Here is an 18,548-nt window from a genome sequence, read left to right as displayed (position 1 = left end):
TAGAACATCTATCTTACTGCAGTTCTTGGTGCTCGAGGCACGAGCTCTGGCGTGCCCCAGGTCAGACAGAGTCCAGCTGTGTTACTTCTGCGCGTCGCTGAAGCGACTTCGGCATCAGGAAAAGAGCTGCTGGCTGGGCTGGCTGGCTGGCTTCTTGGCAGAGGGAACAAGGCAGGAGCCGATGGGATGGCTCATGTTAGCTCGGAGACACAGGAAGAGAGAGGCTGTTCTGGTCTGACTCCTGACAGGTTTATTGTTAGAAGTTTCACAACCCAAACAAGCTGGAATCTGATGTCACGGGAATGATGGGATGCGATGGGATGATAATGGGATGGCTCGCCAGAGCCTTGTCCTCAGTTTTATAGGGAATTTGAAAACCCCGGTGAAAGGGGAAAGCAACCAATGAGTTACAAGCCAGGGGGAGGATACAATTTAACAAGAACCACTGGGAAAACCCAGAGGCAGAAGTTATAACAGAGAACCAATGAACAACCGAGTAACCGGGAATTTTCCCGAACCGGGGGAGGCGGCTTGGACCCGGGCACTGCCCAGGGGGTGCAGCTTAGGCTTGTGAGCCGCCCCCTGAGTCTGACTCTTCGGGAAACTCCATCCAGGGGATGGGCTGGGATTGACTGGCATCTCGCTGCCCCAGCCCTGCAGTGGGCTGGGTCACAGCAACACTACCTCACAGAGACTTTTCAGCAACTTCTTCAGAATCCAAAATTATCATCTGTTGAAATGATGGTTCATTGCAGCTGATCAGGATTTTAAAGTGAGAGTATTAACTAGCTGTAAACTATTAAACAGCTCCTAAAATTGCACAAATAAGTTGCATGAATTTACAGCCAGATTTTCCTCATAAATCAGTATATTATGCACTTCTGATACTTTTTTCTTTTGGTGGAAAGACTTATTTCAAAGCATTCCTTTCTTTCACAGAAACATATAAAAACCTATATAATATATCTAACACACTGCTAGACTACAAAATCGCCTTTAAAACAGCAAACCATGTTGCTGATTTTGTGAAGGAAAAGCTCATTTTGCTGTAATCCCCTTCTCCTGCTGTGGAAAAAAAAATATAGGTAGAATCCAAAATAATAGTAAAAGTTCCTTAAAATGTTAGCGCTAAGAACGAAAAAGTATTCAGCACTATGCCTAAGTTGTGCTTCATCTGCAGTTGGTTTCATTTAGTGCCATTGCATGCAGGCAGCACATGGGTAGCCAGGCTCAGACTGCTTATTTTACATCTAAATTAAGATGAGCAGAATCTGATTGGTGGTTAGGAAGAGCTGTGGCACTCACTGCGTTCAAACCTCTCTCACAGTAAGTTTTCCAAAGCAGTTAAAGACATACAACCACTCATTTTCTCTCAACATTTCACCAGCGGCTTTACATAAATAGCTGTTCAATTGGAGTTAGGCTGTTGTTTGACACTATGGCAGAGCTACCCCTCGGGCTCCTAAAAAAACACCAAAGCAGTGCTTCAGTATTAACTCAGCCTGACAGTTCAAATCTGACAAGCAAATGCTGAAAAGTTAATTTGCTATTGTCAAGCTTTATGTTGGCTCAGGTATTATCCGCCTGCACCACTCCAATCACCCCTATGGATCAGGTAACATCTGTCTCCCAGCATCAGGCACAGAGCCAGCACGGATTTCACGCTGTGCTGCCTGGCTAATTTGACAGCAGTGCTCCAGATCACACTTGGTCTGCTGGATGATAAAGGAGCGCCTGGTCTGGGATTAACAATCACAGAGCTGGACTCTTATTTTTGATTCACACCAGCCTGGGAAAAGCAAGAGTCTCCTGGGGAGGACAGAGGAACAGCAATAGAGCCAGCACCTTCCTGCCTGTGGGATTGCACAGCCCAGGGACCAAAGGGAAGAGAACACACACAGCCATGCCCAGAGCACGCAGGAAAACCTTCCCCCACAACCGTGCACCAACACAACCTCAGTCACAAGGATCCGAAGGCTGTCAGAGCCCATTCGCTGCTGTGCTGCTCCAGCAGTCAGATTTCTCTTACCTGAAGTGGACACGGGGGCAGAGAAAGAGCCTCACAGCAACTGATCCACAACCCAGAGCCCCATACGTGGGTGAATTCGCTCCCCTGCCATCCTTGGCTGAGCAGAGGTGTACAGGTGTATTTCTGATCAGAGCAGTCTGGACCCCACAGTGCTACAAGAGGCAGACGTGTTTCAGAAGCCATCCAGGTTATTTGCCATTCAGTGGAAAACATCGAGACACTGTCAAGTCTGGGACCTCATTACTGAATCCAATTTAATAGTATTACAAGCTGATAACAAAGATCCCCAACATTTAAATTTCTTTTTTCTAAAAGTCTCGTAGGCAAGAAAAGCAATGCTGAGTCAATAACAAACTTATGTGAACCATGAATGCATGTAATGGGAGAGAAAAGAACCTCCATGGGGCATATAGGAAGCAAAAGTTTGGTGTAATGATGATTGTTGTCACTCTTGCTTTCCCTGATGACCAATTCCAATGCAAAATTTATTGACATTAGCAACAAGCAGAAAGTTTATAACAACTGAAATTTAAGTTATTTCTTTTTACAGAGTATTTTGCATAAAATCAATTCCACAACAATTCCCCTATGTCTCACTGCTAAGGTGACTGCCCATGACTTGTCATCCAACAACAACTTTCTGCATCCACCTGGTTTCCATGGTACAGCAAGAATGAGGGTGACCGAGTCACATCACTTAATGCAGTGATGAGCTAAGCAGCTTGTTAATATAAAGACAGTCTTACTCCTACTTTGGAGTTTTCCACGTTAGGACTTGACAGTTTTTTGCTAGCAAGTAAATAAGCTTCACCAAAATCTTCCCTACTTACTTGAAATGAAATATATGCATCACCAAGAGAAAAAATCCTCAAGCTGTTTCTTGTGACTGCCAGACTCAAATCCTCCCTGTTTCAGAGACATACATGAACAAAAGGAGCATCTCCATTCTTTATACAATATGCACGGTTGCAGAGCCCTCTAATACACAGTCTGATGCTTTTTTTTTTTTCTTTTTAATTCTTTCAATGAGCGGGGAGAAATCTTTTTACCGGGGGTGGTGTGTTGCTATTCTTCTGATGGCTGATGCTGAGGTTTTTTTCCCAACAGGCCTAAACAAGAAGCACAACTCTAAATGCTACTATGTAGATAAGATTAAGTGATTAAGTAGATGAGATACTAACGCTAAGAAGTAATAAACTATAAATATCAAGAGACCCAAAAAGATGTACCAAATATGTGCAAAATACATTAAAAAATCATAAGACAAGTTCTAGAATAATGTAGACACTAACCAGAAAATAACAAACTATTAAGAAAATTTGAAAGCTTTTCTTATACTAAGAAAGACATGTATCATATCTTTGACTTACTGTTAGACAAAGTGTTCTCACTGTCAGAGCACTATTCAACTTGCTGCAAAACAAGCAAATTGGGGTGATTTTCTTCATGTACCACTAAGGAATCATGGTGCTTTTAAAGCAATATAAAATTAAAAACAGATGTATTAAGTGTTTAGGGATGTTAGCACCAGGTGATGCAGGGGACCTGACACTGGTGCATTTGTGACAGACACATAACTGACCCTGTGTCTCAGCAGTGCTCCCTCTGAACCCAGACTGCCCTAACAACACTGCCTTCTGCTTTAGAAGTTAAGGGAAGCAGAGAAGAACTCCCCCATGAAGTACCACAATTCCCTAAAGAGACATCACCATAACCCTCACAAAAACAGATTTTCATTCAGTCTGGTGCCTGAGAAATATAACTTCTCTACTCTCTACCCAGCACAATGGCTTTTGATAGACACCAGGACTTTACACACTGAAGCAAAACCCAACCCTACTCACAAGGGCTGCTGCAGAGAACGCAGAACAATTCATACAGTGACAACTAGCTGCTGGTCACTGTAAAGTTGGGTCAACGTGACAAAGGTGCAAAATGCTGGCAACTGTCACTTGTGCCCAGACATGGTCAGATTATTTAAGATGCCAATTAACTGTCCAGGGTTATGGATGCAGCTCCACACAGAGCACATTAAGGTTTATTAGCTCAGGTGCAGCAACAACTCATTTTTGCGACTTCTTGCCCAGGTTTTGTCTAGAAGCAGAGCAGAGGTATTTCATGTTCACAACTTGAGCTAATTAGCCTTTCCAAAACCCTAGGGGCTCAGAACAGTGATTCAAGGGTCTTTAAATTGCAGTCCAAGCATATTCTGGATGACACATATTATCCAAAGCCTACACCAACCTCCCGATACCCTGGATAATAGAGAAATGACTACAACTATGATCTCTTGACTTACAACGCAAGGATCTAATCACTACACCAAGTGATGAGAGAGGCCACCTGAGGCCTTTACACTGCTACAGATTCTCAGAAGAGAAAATTAGATTAAACACAGGCCAAATACAACACATGCAGCAATCTTGAGGTTTGCACAAAGTATTCATTTCTATTATCCATTCAGACACAGGCAACATTCATGATCAGACACAGCAATTCGATAAATAAAAACATGTTTATTCCCAAAGCCAATGCTTTGCTTCCTTTTCCAAGGTGCTGCATACAGCTACAGTCTGGGTTTAACCCTCTGTCATCCCTTTCTTGCTGATTTTAATTTACATCATCTGATGGTGTCACCTGAGCTTGTTAAATTATTTACTGGCTGATTAAGCACTTTTTCTTTGATTTCCATTCTATTTATTCAACAGAGGCCACACTCCTGAAAACAGTATCTGAGCACATTACAGAAGTATTACTAAACAGTAATTAAAAACTGCTATGTAACCTTCCCCAAGATTTCTCTGGCCAGAATTCAGCATGCCACCAATAATTTTGAGAGCTTTAATAAAACAGCACAAATCTAACCTGTTCAGTGTTTGCTTTTTAAAAGGCAAGCAGATGAAGAGTGCCTGGTCCAGGCAAAAGAAGTTGATGAGTTTTGCAGTGCTCTATATTGCACAGAAATAAACAAACGTCCACAGCCTACCACGTGCTATCCCATACTAGAAAGTAGGAGTAGTCATCTCATACTGCACAGGTCCAACATTCTCCTTCAGCCAAAGGATTTTCCCCCATGTAATGGGGAGAGATGCTTCTGTGTTGACCCTCTGGGTTGCTGCCTTCATTTTAAGTCAGAGACTAGTGATGTTTATAGTCCTTATTGCTTAAACTCATGACTGCATCACATCTTCTACAATGGGTTCATTTGCTTTCTTGCACCTGAGATACATCACCCAATCCACTGAAACCCACCTAGAAAAATAATGTTTACCCTGGTGTTATCTTTCTGCTTTATAACTACTCTGTTTTGCTTGGAAGCTTGGTAACCCTAGCAATGAAAGCCACCATTCTGATAAGTTAAAAAAAAAAAACAAACCAAAAACTCAGGGCATGATTCAGCAACTGAGAATCCAACTTAGGTCTTAAAATTATTTTTCCCCTTTTTTCTTGCTTTTCTTTTTCCTTCCCTCTCTACCCCCTCTCCCTCAGATACCACAAAAAGTCCCTGGCCTCAGGATTTTTGCCAGGGGGTTAAACCCTTGAAGTCCTTTCAGAATACAGCCAAATCTCAACTGAGAAACAGCATCACTCATCTATGACAACATGATAACTCTGGATGTTTCCATCAAGTTGACAAAGATGCATAACTTAAATAAAAATTCATGTTCGAATTATCAACAAATGAAAGTTAATGATGGATCAAATTTGGCAGAACTATTCTAACATGTAACACAATTTGGTCCCAAGCTATAAGATGTGAAATTTAAGTGATAAATGGTTGCTGGAGACCTTTTCAAGATAATTGACATGCTACGGTGCATTAATATTTCTTTCATTAGTATCAATCTGGAGCACTCATCTGTTGGCAGAAGGCCAAGTGCATTGTGTAGAAAATACCCCTACCACAAGAGTCTTCTGTTTAAAAGACAAATGCCTTGGGAAACCAAATATTAGTCAGATAATATTAAGAGTCTGATTTTTGACCTTGGTTCTCCACTGTCATCTATTTTGCATCCATATCTTTTATGGAAATGATACTACCACAACCTGAATAATTTATTATTTTAAGTATTTGATTTTTGTCTGAAACCAGGTATTTTGATATGAACATGACCTGAGTATCCCCTGCAGATCCTTTCACAGATCAAAAGCACAAAAAGATTTTTGAAAGATAGGCTTTTGCAGTATGTCATCTAAGTCCATTGATTATTTTCAGAGTAAATCAGTTATAATTATAATCTTTTTAATCTGTTCTAAGAAATATAATTGTCCTCTTCCCTCTTCCTCTACTGTAGAAGAGGTCTTGTTACAAAAGAGCATGGACTGGAATCACAGGTCTCTGGGGGCTTCATCCAGCCTGATGTTGCAATGATATTATCTCCTCCACATCTTTCCTCATAATTTCTCCATTTGAAAGCCAGCATTCACTCATCATGAGATTCTCATGCTCATTCTCAACACAGTCAGCATCATCCACCCTTCAGCTCTACTGGGCACTTTAAATTTGTCACAGTGACTTTGGCCATAAGATTCTCCCAGTAAATGCTTTTAGCAAGTTACATTTGTCAGTCTTGAAAGCACCAATAGGCTTTATTTGCCCTGGTCGGTCTCACCTCAGACCCCAACCCATGCACTCCCTTGAGCAGAGCCCGCTGTCTTTATTTCAGCTCTGCCACAGGGTCCAGGCCTGAGCTATGTCACAGGTGTGCCTGTCCCCCATCTCAGGCCCTGGTGTTCCTGAACCATTACTTGGATCTCCTGGCTTGACATTGGACCTGACTTGATACATTTCCTGCAAGTAGGGATATGCTCGTTCTACATAATTTTTAATCCAGTTTTGCTATTCACAGATCAAACTTAAAAAGCAAGAAAAAAATAAAAGTTTACAAATTTTCAGACCCTGGTTGACCTGCTCTTTATACCTTGTTTTACAATATTCTTCCAGTTTCAGAGAGGTGGTTATAGCCCATACTGGCAGCTGAGGTGGAGAGATAGCATGATCATTCAATTAATGTTAAAAAGCTAATAGAAATACTTTTAAACCAATCATTGGCAAAAAGTCAAGTAAGTACAAAAGAGAGAGAAAAGATAAATCCTGTGGATTCCCCTGAGCCAAACAAACCTTGAATTCCCAGCATCAATAAAAAGAACAGAAAAAGAAGAAAGAAATGCAGTTGTCCCTTGTGTCATCATATAGAAGTTAAAAAGCACAAGACCCTTTTCACCCTGCACAATCACAGTTCACTTCTCTTTGAAAAGATCTAAAGATCTTTTGAGAGATGAAAATACATCTATTTTCTGCTATTACAACCACAGGACAGTGATCCTTGTATGGGTTTATTCCCACACCCAGGCAGCTGAAAACAGAGAGTGATGCGAGCAGCTGCTAACCAAGAACTGCAGCACAAATAAGAAGACAACACCACAGGCTAAGCTTCTGGAGCCACAGCAAGTAGCTGTTAATGGTATTGCTTTGGGACCCCCCTGCTGCCAACCAGCTCAGCCACAGAAACTTCCATCATAAGGAAAATGAGCAGGAGAAGCCAAGCTTTTCTACCACCAGTCCAAAACATTATATATGGATTTCAAGGGAAAGATAATAGAGTAAATCTGGAGTATCCTGGAGAAGATGGTTTTAGCATATGAGACTTAAATACTTCTACCACAGAAAGAAAATTTTTTCCCCACAAGAAAATAAAACTGAACTAATGGCCTGAGAGAAAAAGCTAAACAAGCAGGCAAGTGGAAATGCAAACGAAGATTATGTTAAATGCACATGGGACAGAATTCAGAAGAGTAGGAATGTTGCTGAACAAACAGCATAAATCCACCATACTAGAGAGCCACTCAAGGGACAAAAATCAGAAGAGAGCCTAAATTAGAAAGAAAATGGGCTAGAATAGCATATATATAAATGAGAAAGACATTCATAAAGAGCATATTATACATTCTTTCTCAGTTATAGAATCACCATTGCCAACCATCCTAATTCATGTATAATTCTGTGCGATTGTAATTCATCCTAGGATCCACACACATCCATCTTCTTCACTTCCTCTTTCTCCTTCAGTTTTAGCATGTATTACCTCCTAAAATACAAACACATCACTTACTTCCCAGCCACATAGATCTCTTCCTGACTTCCCTGAATGCTTTCTATGCACACCTTCCCCACACAGTTTTTGTCCATTTGGATATCCAGTAATCCCACTTGGAATCTATTCAATAATGATTTTTTTTCCTGCTGCTTGGAAGCTCTAGCAGTCTACCTGATCCCACAGATTTTTCAGGATGTGATTTATATCAGAGACAGCATCCTTCATCTGTACAAGTGATTCCTGAACAGAAAGGAATTTAGCAATACAGACCTTTGAACTGAGGCTACTTGGGGCTACACATCTCACAAAACATACCAAATTCTACATATGCTGATGATCAAGGTTACAGTGGCCATGGCATACTGTGGGAAGAACAAAATTCAGAGGGACTTAGACCTAATCAACAAGAATGTTACATCAAAAGACTAACAGGCCAAATGCACACCCATCTCTGATCTGAGCAGAGCTCACAGGGACGTACAGTAAGAAGTGGAAGCAATATAGAGCAGCACAGTGACAACCCCTCAAAGAGACCTTACACTTTACATAAAATTCAACCATCACACAAACTTTGTCATAGGTAGATAAAGGGAATATTAATCAGCTAATATTGTTTTATGATTTCTTTCTATTACATGTATCACAGAAACAGCAAACTGTCTCAGTCAGGGTTCAGTCCCCATTAAATCACAATATGGAGGCTTGGCCCAACTGGACTTCCCAAACAAGTTTTCAGTAGTATTGTGGCTGACAAACTGCTTTTCCTGAATGTGTTTACATTTCATTTGATTGGGTGCAACTGTTCTTGATTTGGTCAAGGTGAACAGCCTGTGCTTCTCTAGCTTAGTGACCCATAAAAAACCAAAATATAAATTTTGTAAGGCTTTGATTTAGAGTAGTATTCAGTGAGGGTACCAATAAGGCAGCAGGAATCTTCATTAGTCCTGTGGGGGAAAGGCACACTTTTATTCTGGTTTCCATCATGTAGTGGAAAAAACAGACCAACAGTATAGGAATTCCAGTCCTTGAGTAAGAGCATCTGTAAAATCAAAGAGTGAAATGTGGAAAGAAGATTAAAAGGCCTCATGTACCTCTGAAGTACAATAATTTGAGACAGGAAATTGGTATCACTATAACAACCAACATAGTATCATGAATGGCTGAAAGGAATTTTTTAAGGCTAGAGAGTTGGGAAACTATGGATGTTTGGGACATTAGAGGAATATTTTATTTACAGTTAAGCACTTAAAAAAACCCCAGTCATATGTTACATTGTATTTCTAATAAATTTTTCCTCCAACTTGGCATTATGCAGTTTTTTTACATCTAATTAGCAAGAAGTCTGATTACAGATCACAGATGGTGAATTCTTTAACATGAATACAAAAAGACCACTTCTAATCAGTCAGCATCTTACTTTGGTAGGTCTGCAGGCACAACATCCAGATGTAAATAAAATTTAAAGTGCCAGAATATCTCCCAGGAGGGAATGACTTGCAGGAGCTATCAAGAAACAAAAACTTGCAGTAATCACACCAAATTTATATGGAACTCCAGTAGGAGAGCGTGGAAAGATGGCTTGGGGTAAAATCAGAGGAAACTGGGAAGTTATATTCACATGCTCACAAAAGTTACAACACTATGGAAATTACAGGATAAAATGCAGCTGCTGCTCCCTGGATGGAATGGAGTTGGCAGCTTGAAACCTCTGCCATGATGCTTCCCCATACACAGAACCTGCAACCATAGCACCTCCTAAGGGGGAGGAGTGGAGGGTGGAGTAGAGCCGAAGCACCACTGCCAGGCTCTGTTGAAATCCTCACAGGGAGGGGAACTCAATGGCACTTTGCAGCAGATAAACCACATAGCCAGGGGAGATGAGGGAAGACGTCCTGCTGCTGAGCTAGCAACTGTGGTGAAATTGCTTTCCTCAGATGAACTTGGTTTATTAAAACCTAATTGTAATACTGTTACACCCCTAAGTTACCCACCTCCAAGGTAAAAACCACCTCTCACTAAGCACGCACTCTATTTTACTGACTATTGACAGCAGAAGCAAAGTGAGAGAACTTTATACCAATCAGTAACAAAGGTATGTATGACAAGAGTCACTCAAGCTCCACCTAAACAAAGAAATAGTATAAAACTAAGTCAAGAATGGGGAAAAGTCAGGGAAGACTCTTTCATAACTCTGGGATCAGCTGAAGGGCTGAATCCCTTCTCCCTTCTAGGGACATCTATTATGTGCACACTGAATACTTTTACTGGCGATTAGAGTTTGTCTGTGTATTGCTTTGAATAAGTTTTTGCAGTCAGGTATTATCACCATCAATCCTTGAAACTTAACCTGTCACAATTTTATATTTATAAAGTGTTATTCCGTAAACCGTTGGTGTGAGTCCTTCCTGGGCACCAGTAGTCGCCAGCAGTGCATAACAGTCAAATAAGTTGTCAGACCCACCAAGGGGTCTCCCTTACACTGTTGGAGTGTCCCCAAGTCAGTCAAACCCCCCTCTGATCCAGCAGCACTGCTCAGTGAAAGGGCTCCATAATGGGATGCCAACAGACTGGTCAGGCATAAGGGTCTTGGCTTTCCTGGGGCACTGACAAATCAAACACTAAGAACTGAAGAAATCTCCCCACACTAAGGATCAAGGAAAACACCCCTTTGCATGTGTCAGAGGCATATACATGAGCCTTGCGCAATGTATTGGGAATTTCTCTTCCAAACCACTGGCAAGAGAGGCAAGAAAATGATTGCAATTTCTCCTGTCAGCCAAATTCCCAGTTAGCAATGGAAGTCCCATTAACTTTAAGGAAAATGGCCCTGAACCCAAGAAAACAATGACAAGCTTCTAACAATATGCTCGGAGTTCAGAAGTGTTGTGACAAAATAAAGGGAAATAACTGTTTTTCAAATTTTTGGGAAAGGATGAAAGCATTCTGAGAGCATGCAAAAATAAATAGGAATGCCAGGGAAGACAGTCAGCAAGGTTAGTCTGGTGAGTAGTATGGACACCTGTGTCTCCTCTGTAGTTGTTCTGTATATTCTGCTTTTGATTTATCTGAAACTATTGAAAGGCAAAGATTTCCCAAGAAGAGAGTGAACCTACTAAAGTGTGGTACAAACTTGGTTTAAGTTGTCCCCTGAGCTTCATCAGACCATTAGCTTTCATGAGGATACTACACAATAGGTCTCTTATTAAACCCAGAGTGCTAGATGCTGCACAAACACCAAGCCCAAGAGAGCCCCACCCCAAAGAACTTAAAAGTCTAAATAAGACCATATAAAGTGTAAATACAGCAGATTTAACAATACTAGAGGATCCTAGAGCCAGAGGGCCTAACCCATGAACTGAGGCGGCATGGAAAGGAAATTCATTTCACATATACAGAAATAACTTTGGATTACTCAGTCTTTGCTTAGTCAAAATAATGCCCTTTATCAGACACAGCAACTTCTGCTGAAATGCCAAGCCAGTCTTTCCATACTGGCTATGAAAAAAGCACCAAAGGCACAGCAGATCTTGCTCACTGCATTCATGGGCCCAGGGAAGCCACCACCTGTATATCCACATGGAGAATAGGGAACATCCATGGATCCAGTTGGCAAAATGAGACAGGAGAGCCCAAAGATTGATGACAGGCTTCTTCCTCATTCCATAAGCAATTTTCCAGCATGCTAATGGTCTGAACAAAACAAAACACCCTTTGAGAAGACTAATCTCAGAATCAAATATTGTGCCCAGATGTGTCATGAAAAAGCAGCATTCACCAGACCTTCTCAGAATTTTGACCAGCCAAGAAAAGCACAGAACTGAAGAAAAAAAAGTAATTCTCTATGACTCTAAACACCAGAATGGGAAGGTGGAGGGAGAATCTCACCAAAATCAAGGAATAATGGAGATTCTTCATAGTAAAGACCAAAAGGAAGTGATTCAAAAATTCCAGTTTACCTAGAATTTTGCCAACCATACTTCTCCATGCTTACCAAATATAGAAAGCTGACAGGATCAGGCAGCAGCATCATTTCCTGCTACAGAAAATGTTTTTAATAAGAGAAAAGACAGGTTTACAACTGACAGACAGAAGCTGATTAATTTCTTTGTATGCAACCCTTATAATACTAGCAGAAGGAAGCCTTTAATTACTGTAGTAGGAGTTTAAAAATAAACAAACAAACAAAACCCCCAAAACCAGGACAGACATTTTAGCTACAGCCAAGAAGATTCTGCATGATGCATTCAGATGAGACTTTTGTGAGCTAGGTTCTGTAGCAATTAAGAAAGCCTGAAATGAAGAGACAAAAAGAAGATGGAGAGACTCTCTAAGATCAAAAGCTGGGAAAGAATCTGTGATAAAAAGTGTTTTTGCAAAAAATGCAGCTATGAGACAGGTCACACTGTTAAGCTTGCAAAGCACAACACAGCACTGAAATAATTTTCTACTATCTTACTTATGGTGTTTTCTTAGAGCACCGAGTATCTTTTGTTATCCTTACAACTAACATGACTGCACTTGATAATAATCAGTATCAGAACCCAGGACTCCTGGCAGGAGAACACAGAAAGCTGCAGAAAATACCCAGAATCCATTTTAAAATACACATTTCTTGGCTAATATGTGGTGAGAAGGATTTGTCCTTTTACTGTCTGTGTTAGAAGAAAATTCATAAGAGAAGTAAGAAATTGTTTCAATATTATAGTGCTGTTTTGATTATAAAAACAAGATAAGTAACTGAAAACTCCGTATTTTGATCACTACGTATTTACCACATCTGATGCTATGAATACATCTGGTAGCATGATCACATGTTTTATGGTTCCCATAAATATTGCTAATCCCTAAGAACTTTAGGTTATGCAAAATGGTATTTAACTTGCAAGACACATAACCCCAGAGATAAATGATAATCAAAGCTGTTCCAGCAGGAACCTGCTGCAAGACTAGACCTTCAAGCTATTCTTTCTCCTGATCACAGAATCACAGACTGGTTTGGGCTGGAAGGCTTAAAGATCATCTCATTCCAACTCCCCTTCCACTACACCAGGTTGGCCAGAGCCCCATCCAGACTGACCTTGAACATTTCCAGGGATGACTTCCATTTTCTTTAAGAGAACTCTGCATTTTCATTATAGGCAACCCCAAACCTTAGTGGCCAATCAAGCAATAAGAATGTTATCAGTGTGCATCCATTTTCACTTCAAATGTCTGGTCACATTTCATTACTGAAATGAGAATTTTAGTAAGGTCACTATTTTGCTTCTGTCTCGTTAGTTTTATTACTAATTGCAATGATTGATATCTACTGTAAATATTAATATAAGGCACTTACTTCAGGGTTACATTCAGGCCAAACTGTGATTCAAATCTACATTTTATTACATTTAATTGTGTTTCTCTGATACATGGTTCAGCCATCAGATCGACACGGCTCATGCTAGGTCTCAAATTACTTGACTAGAGCTCCTAAGGAATTTAGGTAAATTCAAGCTTCTCCTTTCCCCTGGAAACACAGATATGCCCTATTACAGTAAAATCAGTCCCAGCTGCTTACTCTGTATTGCAAGGTGTAGTGCGAGATGCAGAATCTGGACAACTCATTAGAAATATGAGATAAGATTTTCATCCCTTTTTTTCATGAGGAGAAAAAAAGTGAGGGGCAATTAACTTAGGGTTTTGTGTCTCTGCAATACCCCCCATTCAGAATTTCACAGCTGGAAGCTCACCACCTATGCAACAATTTTGGCAGAAAGACTGCAAGCTCTAAAGCTAAGAATCCACTACAACTGCATTTAGAAGGGAACTGGGGAAAACAAGGCCAGCATTAGCAGGATACTTATTGACATCATGGACTCTGAGAAGTTCATGTCAACTCTTCCAGCCTGCAGATCAAGAATAACCCAAACCAAAATAGAGTGTTCACCTCTGCTGTAAGATGACGAAGTTACTCTGGTTTGTCCTTGTAATGGCTATCTTTCATTTCCAGCAACTGAACTTCTTTGCCCATGAAAATCCTCAAGAGCTGTGGGTCCTCCATATAAGAAAAAATTCTGCATGGCAATTTCTCCAGAAACACTCTGAATATGAAAGCTCTATGGATTTAAATAAAAATGTGAAAAAGACAGAAAAAGGGAATAAATAACCCTAATACATACTATATCAGGTATATTTCTTTTTTTTCTTTCAAGAATAGGTGCATTAAAAACAAAACAAAAACACCAAAACCCTCCAACAACAACAAAAAAACCACACACACAAAAAAACCCCCAAACAAACACAAAAAAAAAACCACAAAAAAACCACAAAACCAACAACACAGCATCACAGCAACATTTTCATAAAAGATGTTTAATACACTTGAAATGGATCTCTATTCAACCTTTATGCCCATTTCAAACAAAAGCTATTGCTGTGCAAATTGCTCTTACTTCATGGAACATGATGCCTAATAAAATCCTCCTGTTAAAGTTTTGCCTCCCAATTAAACATATGGACTAGTGCTCTCAAGAGAAAACCAAGAAACATTTCCTTTGAGTTCTAGATCATGAGATTTGTTTTCTACCTCAAAGGCAGTGGATGCCAATAACCTTGATTCCTGTTGATAAGGACTTGAGAGGAACTTGCATTAGAGATATTCCCATCAGAGCATCTTAATTCACAGCTGAAATGAGAAGCACTGAAGGCCAGCAGGAAAAGCTGTCTCCCTGGGAAAAAGATTTGATCATGGTCAATTGGGATGATAGGAGTGATCAATGTGTACAATCTGTTTGTATGTTTTCAATACTTCTCATTCAAAGGGGTCAAGATCTCCATCCCCTGTGTAGATGCTGAGAGCACTCGGTGCCTAAAATAAAATCAACAGTAGGAGGAGGTCTCATAGCATCTGAAGAAAACACTGTTCAGCCAACCAGTGAGAAAGAACAGCAGCTCTCTTTAGACTTCAAAAAACGCCCTCAAAGCTCTCATCTCTACTTCCCATTTCATCTAAGTTCTTGCAAATATTACAGTTCCATATCAACAAAATGCAATCAGAAATTTTAAGTGATTGTTCCTCTGTGTGTGTATATACATACACACACATATATATAAAGCCTTACAAGTAAAAAGAAAAAAAAAACTTCTTTCAATTCTACACATCCTTTAAGTGTCTTAACTACCTAATTACACTGTAAGAGTATCTAAGAGCTCCAGGCAATGCATTACTAAGAAATGTGTTTAAGTCTATTGTTCTAAGGAATAAAAATATATTTAGGACCTATAGCATGTGATGAGTTTAAAAATAACAAAAACAACCAGCCAAAAATAAAAAATCCTGAACAGCTCCTTTGTGTCTGTAAACAAGCAGGCTCTCTGGACCCCTGTCCCATGCTCCCATACCTTGTGACAGCTTCAAGTCACTGGCCTCTGTATGCATGAAAAATTTGTTCAAGGAGAACATTTCAAGAGACTGTTAATCACTGGGTATGGACAACAATGCGTTTTTTCTCAACATATGAGCCAGGTCCCCTTGGGAAGATTTTGGCAAACTACGTCAAGAGAGAGTTTTTATGCCATTGGTGTGGTTTGTGCCTCTGCTAATTCCTACTGCCCACATTTCCCCCAGTGCTAACCCCACAAAGTGGGACCAGCTTCTGAGCTTAGAAGATGGATTGCATCAAGATGTGCACTGTTGAAACCATGCTCATATTTGGGTTTTTATTTTCTCTGAATATATGAGGTTTGCAGGATGCTTTCCTCACAAACAGGAAAGTTAAGCTAAGTCCAAGGCCATGTGCACTGGCAATGCATCCTGAACCAGTGAGACCTTCTGCTCTCCAAAGCTGAATTACTGCAGGCAGGATGAAGCTTTTCAAGGCTAAATTGTTTTGTGGGAAGCCTCTGTCTGCCAGCCTCTGCCCACTGCTGCACTGAGGAGATGCTGGCAGGCTGTGCAGACAAGCTGGGTCCTTAAGCAGCAGGAGCCACAGTTATGCATGGGGACATGGGGCCAGGAAGCTCGTTCAAGCTTGGCATCAAGCTGCATTAGGATGGCACCTGACAGAATACTGCAGTGATTTTGTTACCTGCATCAGCCTTCTCTCCAAACACCTACTTTGCCTTAGCTGAGGTGCAGAAACACTTCTGATTTTCTAGTTTCCTGCACTGGGGTTCAGTACAACCCACGAGCATATGGTGCAATTTTACCCTGCAACACTCCATCCATGGCTAGTTTGTTTTTAGGAGTGTAAAAGGTGATGTGTCTCTTGTTACAAAACTGCTTTATGCATCTCATCTGCCTGACATGAGAACTGGCCTGGGCAATTGGGATTACTGCTAATGATACAGTTACCACCAACACACAGATTTCTGTTGTTGCCTTTCCTGGCTTATTTATTTTGCTTATTGCTGAACCTAAAGTGCAATTCTATATGGTTATAAATAGTATAACAAGGATGCAACTGGGTTGTGACCTCCTCATATAATAAGGAAATACTCATTCTATCACAGAATTGTACTACCACGAGCACCAGGATGATTTGGCCCTTTGCCTTTTCACCCTTGTAATACATACAGATCACATTTTTAAGTAAACAGCAACATTTTTTAAAAATTACTCTTCTTCCCTCTTACTCCTTTTAGATTCTGAAATTCTTTACCTTTTCCCTGTTGTATTGGCTGTGACAACCAGTATCATCTGCTGCATCACTTCTGGGTGAACTAGAACAGCAAGCCAAGCCAGCTGCATTTGCCAAGTAAAACCATACCTACCCAGCCAAAAAACCTTCCAGATCTGCATCTTAGCATTAAAGCTGGATAACAAGACAGTGCTTATCTATTACAGTAGATGGCAAATACTTGCATGATAAGTATGTCTGCTGAAATTGTAGATTTTTGTGTTCCAAAATTCTGATCTTTCAAAATAATCATAACTGCTGCCAACAGATTTAGATGGTAAAAGCATTTTCATGTGAGAGTAAACTTACTGATCATATTGATCAAAGCAAGCATCTCTGTGCTTGAATTTTGGAGTTGTTGCTTTCTGCATACAAAAATGCTGAAGAAAAAGCTGCGCTGTGTCTAGCAGAATTTTCAATAGCAATACCAAAACCTCTTGCTTGTGGTTTCTCAGTGGCTCTTAGAGATAGCAGTGCAAGCTTGCAGCTCTTCCAGGCAGGAGAGAAGGCATTAAACACTGGCTTTCTGAAACACTGAAAGGGATGGCAAGCCAGAAGGCAGACGGAAGGAGTAATTCTGAATGCCTATTTGTATGCACTGCAAATACGTTCGTGCACTTTTCCTCGTGCCAGTGTCTTAAGAGACAGCTCAAATGAAGTGAAGCCAGCTGTGCCAAGCCTGGCAAGGGCATCCCAGCCAGAGTTCTGTGCCCAGATGTAAAACATAAGACATCATCTGTGGAAAGTCAGTTTGCGAACAATTCCTAATGGAGCTTCCAAATGCACTGGTGAGCAATGCAAACACTGCACAAACCTACAGACCACGTCATGTGCAGACCTATAAAGTAGATGCCAAATCTAGGGTTTTCCTAAAGACACCAGCTCTAATTCCTAGCCTTAGGGCAACTACTTCACACCAGATGTAAAAATTCAAGGAACAACTGCTAGGGAACCAGATAAAAAAAATTGAAAAGGTACATATGCAAGTTAGTTACTGGTATCACAAGGATCAGATGAGAAAGATCATTTACAAGGCAAGTCCCCAACCAACTGACATGTAACAATAATATGAAGTCAAAGAACACCAGAAATTGAACTGCAGAATCAAGTTGTGCCAGGGAACTGCGAAGGGGCTGATACAGAAGAGTAACCAGCAGCAATTAGTACAGCAGCCTACAAGATGCTGCCCTGATACCTGTTGGTATCTGGTATATAGACACAGGGAGATGCTGAGCATTCTGAGATGCTGTAGAACCACAGTGTGGTCTGATACAAGGCCCTGAAGCAAATCTATGCTGGAGGTAAAACTCCTGAACTATGAGTGAAGATTTTTTTCCTTTAACTTATCCAAAAATTAAAGAATAGTCATAATTCGTCACCAGCCTTCACAGTGAAGAAAGAGCAGTATTTCCAATATTGCTGTACTAAAAACAAGGTGCACCCCTTGATGACAACATCATAAGACTCCATAGCATATTAACAGAGCAAACTTACTGTTGGGTGATGTTGAAGGTGGTCCCACCAGATGTCCCTCCAAAGGAGTCACCTTTCATTCTCAGGCTTTTTAGCTTACTTACTAAGTGATCAGTTGCTTTCTTTGGTGGTTCACACAAGCTCCATGTAGCCTAATCAAGTCGTGTTCCTCAGTATATTATTGCAATAAACCCAGAAGCACAATTTTAAGCTAAAATGCTCCAGCTGACACTGCTCTTTCTATAAACTTTTTATGCCAGGTGGACAAAGATAAAGGCTGAGTAAGGGAAA

General features: G+C 40.6%; 1 protein-coding gene across 8 annotated transcripts in view; it reads right to left on the bottom strand.

Annotated features, from left to right (window-relative positions):
* The window catches only part of SORCS2 (sortilin related VPS10 domain containing receptor 2), a 539,351-nt gene that overhangs the window by 385,406 nt on the left and 135,397 nt on the right, over positions 1-18,548 (bottom strand). Inside the window, exons 1-3 of one of the 8 annotated variants that reach the window (XM_069014506.1) lie at positions 18,279-18,431; positions 14,693-14,834; positions 14,054-14,222 (exon numbers count right to left, since the gene is read on the bottom strand). The exons of 5 other annotated variants lie outside the window; for them this stretch is intronic. The gene's annotated coding sequence lies outside the window, so the exon portion shown is untranslated. Of the gene's footprint in view, positions 1-14,053; positions 14,223-14,692; positions 14,835-18,278; positions 18,432-18,548 lie in introns of those variants that run through there. 2 more of the 8 variants (XM_069014507.1, XM_069014508.1) reach the window with 2 other exon arrangements.

This window comes from Aphelocoma coerulescens, chromosome 4 (genome assembly GCF_041296385.1).
Source record: "Aphelocoma coerulescens isolate FSJ_1873_10779 chromosome 4, UR_Acoe_1.0, whole genome shotgun sequence".
NCBI classification, from domain to species: Eukaryota; Metazoa; Chordata; class Aves; order Passeriformes; family Corvidae; genus Aphelocoma; species Aphelocoma coerulescens.
Note: the sequence above shows the minus strand (reverse complement) of the source record. Positions and strands in the feature narration are given on the sequence as shown.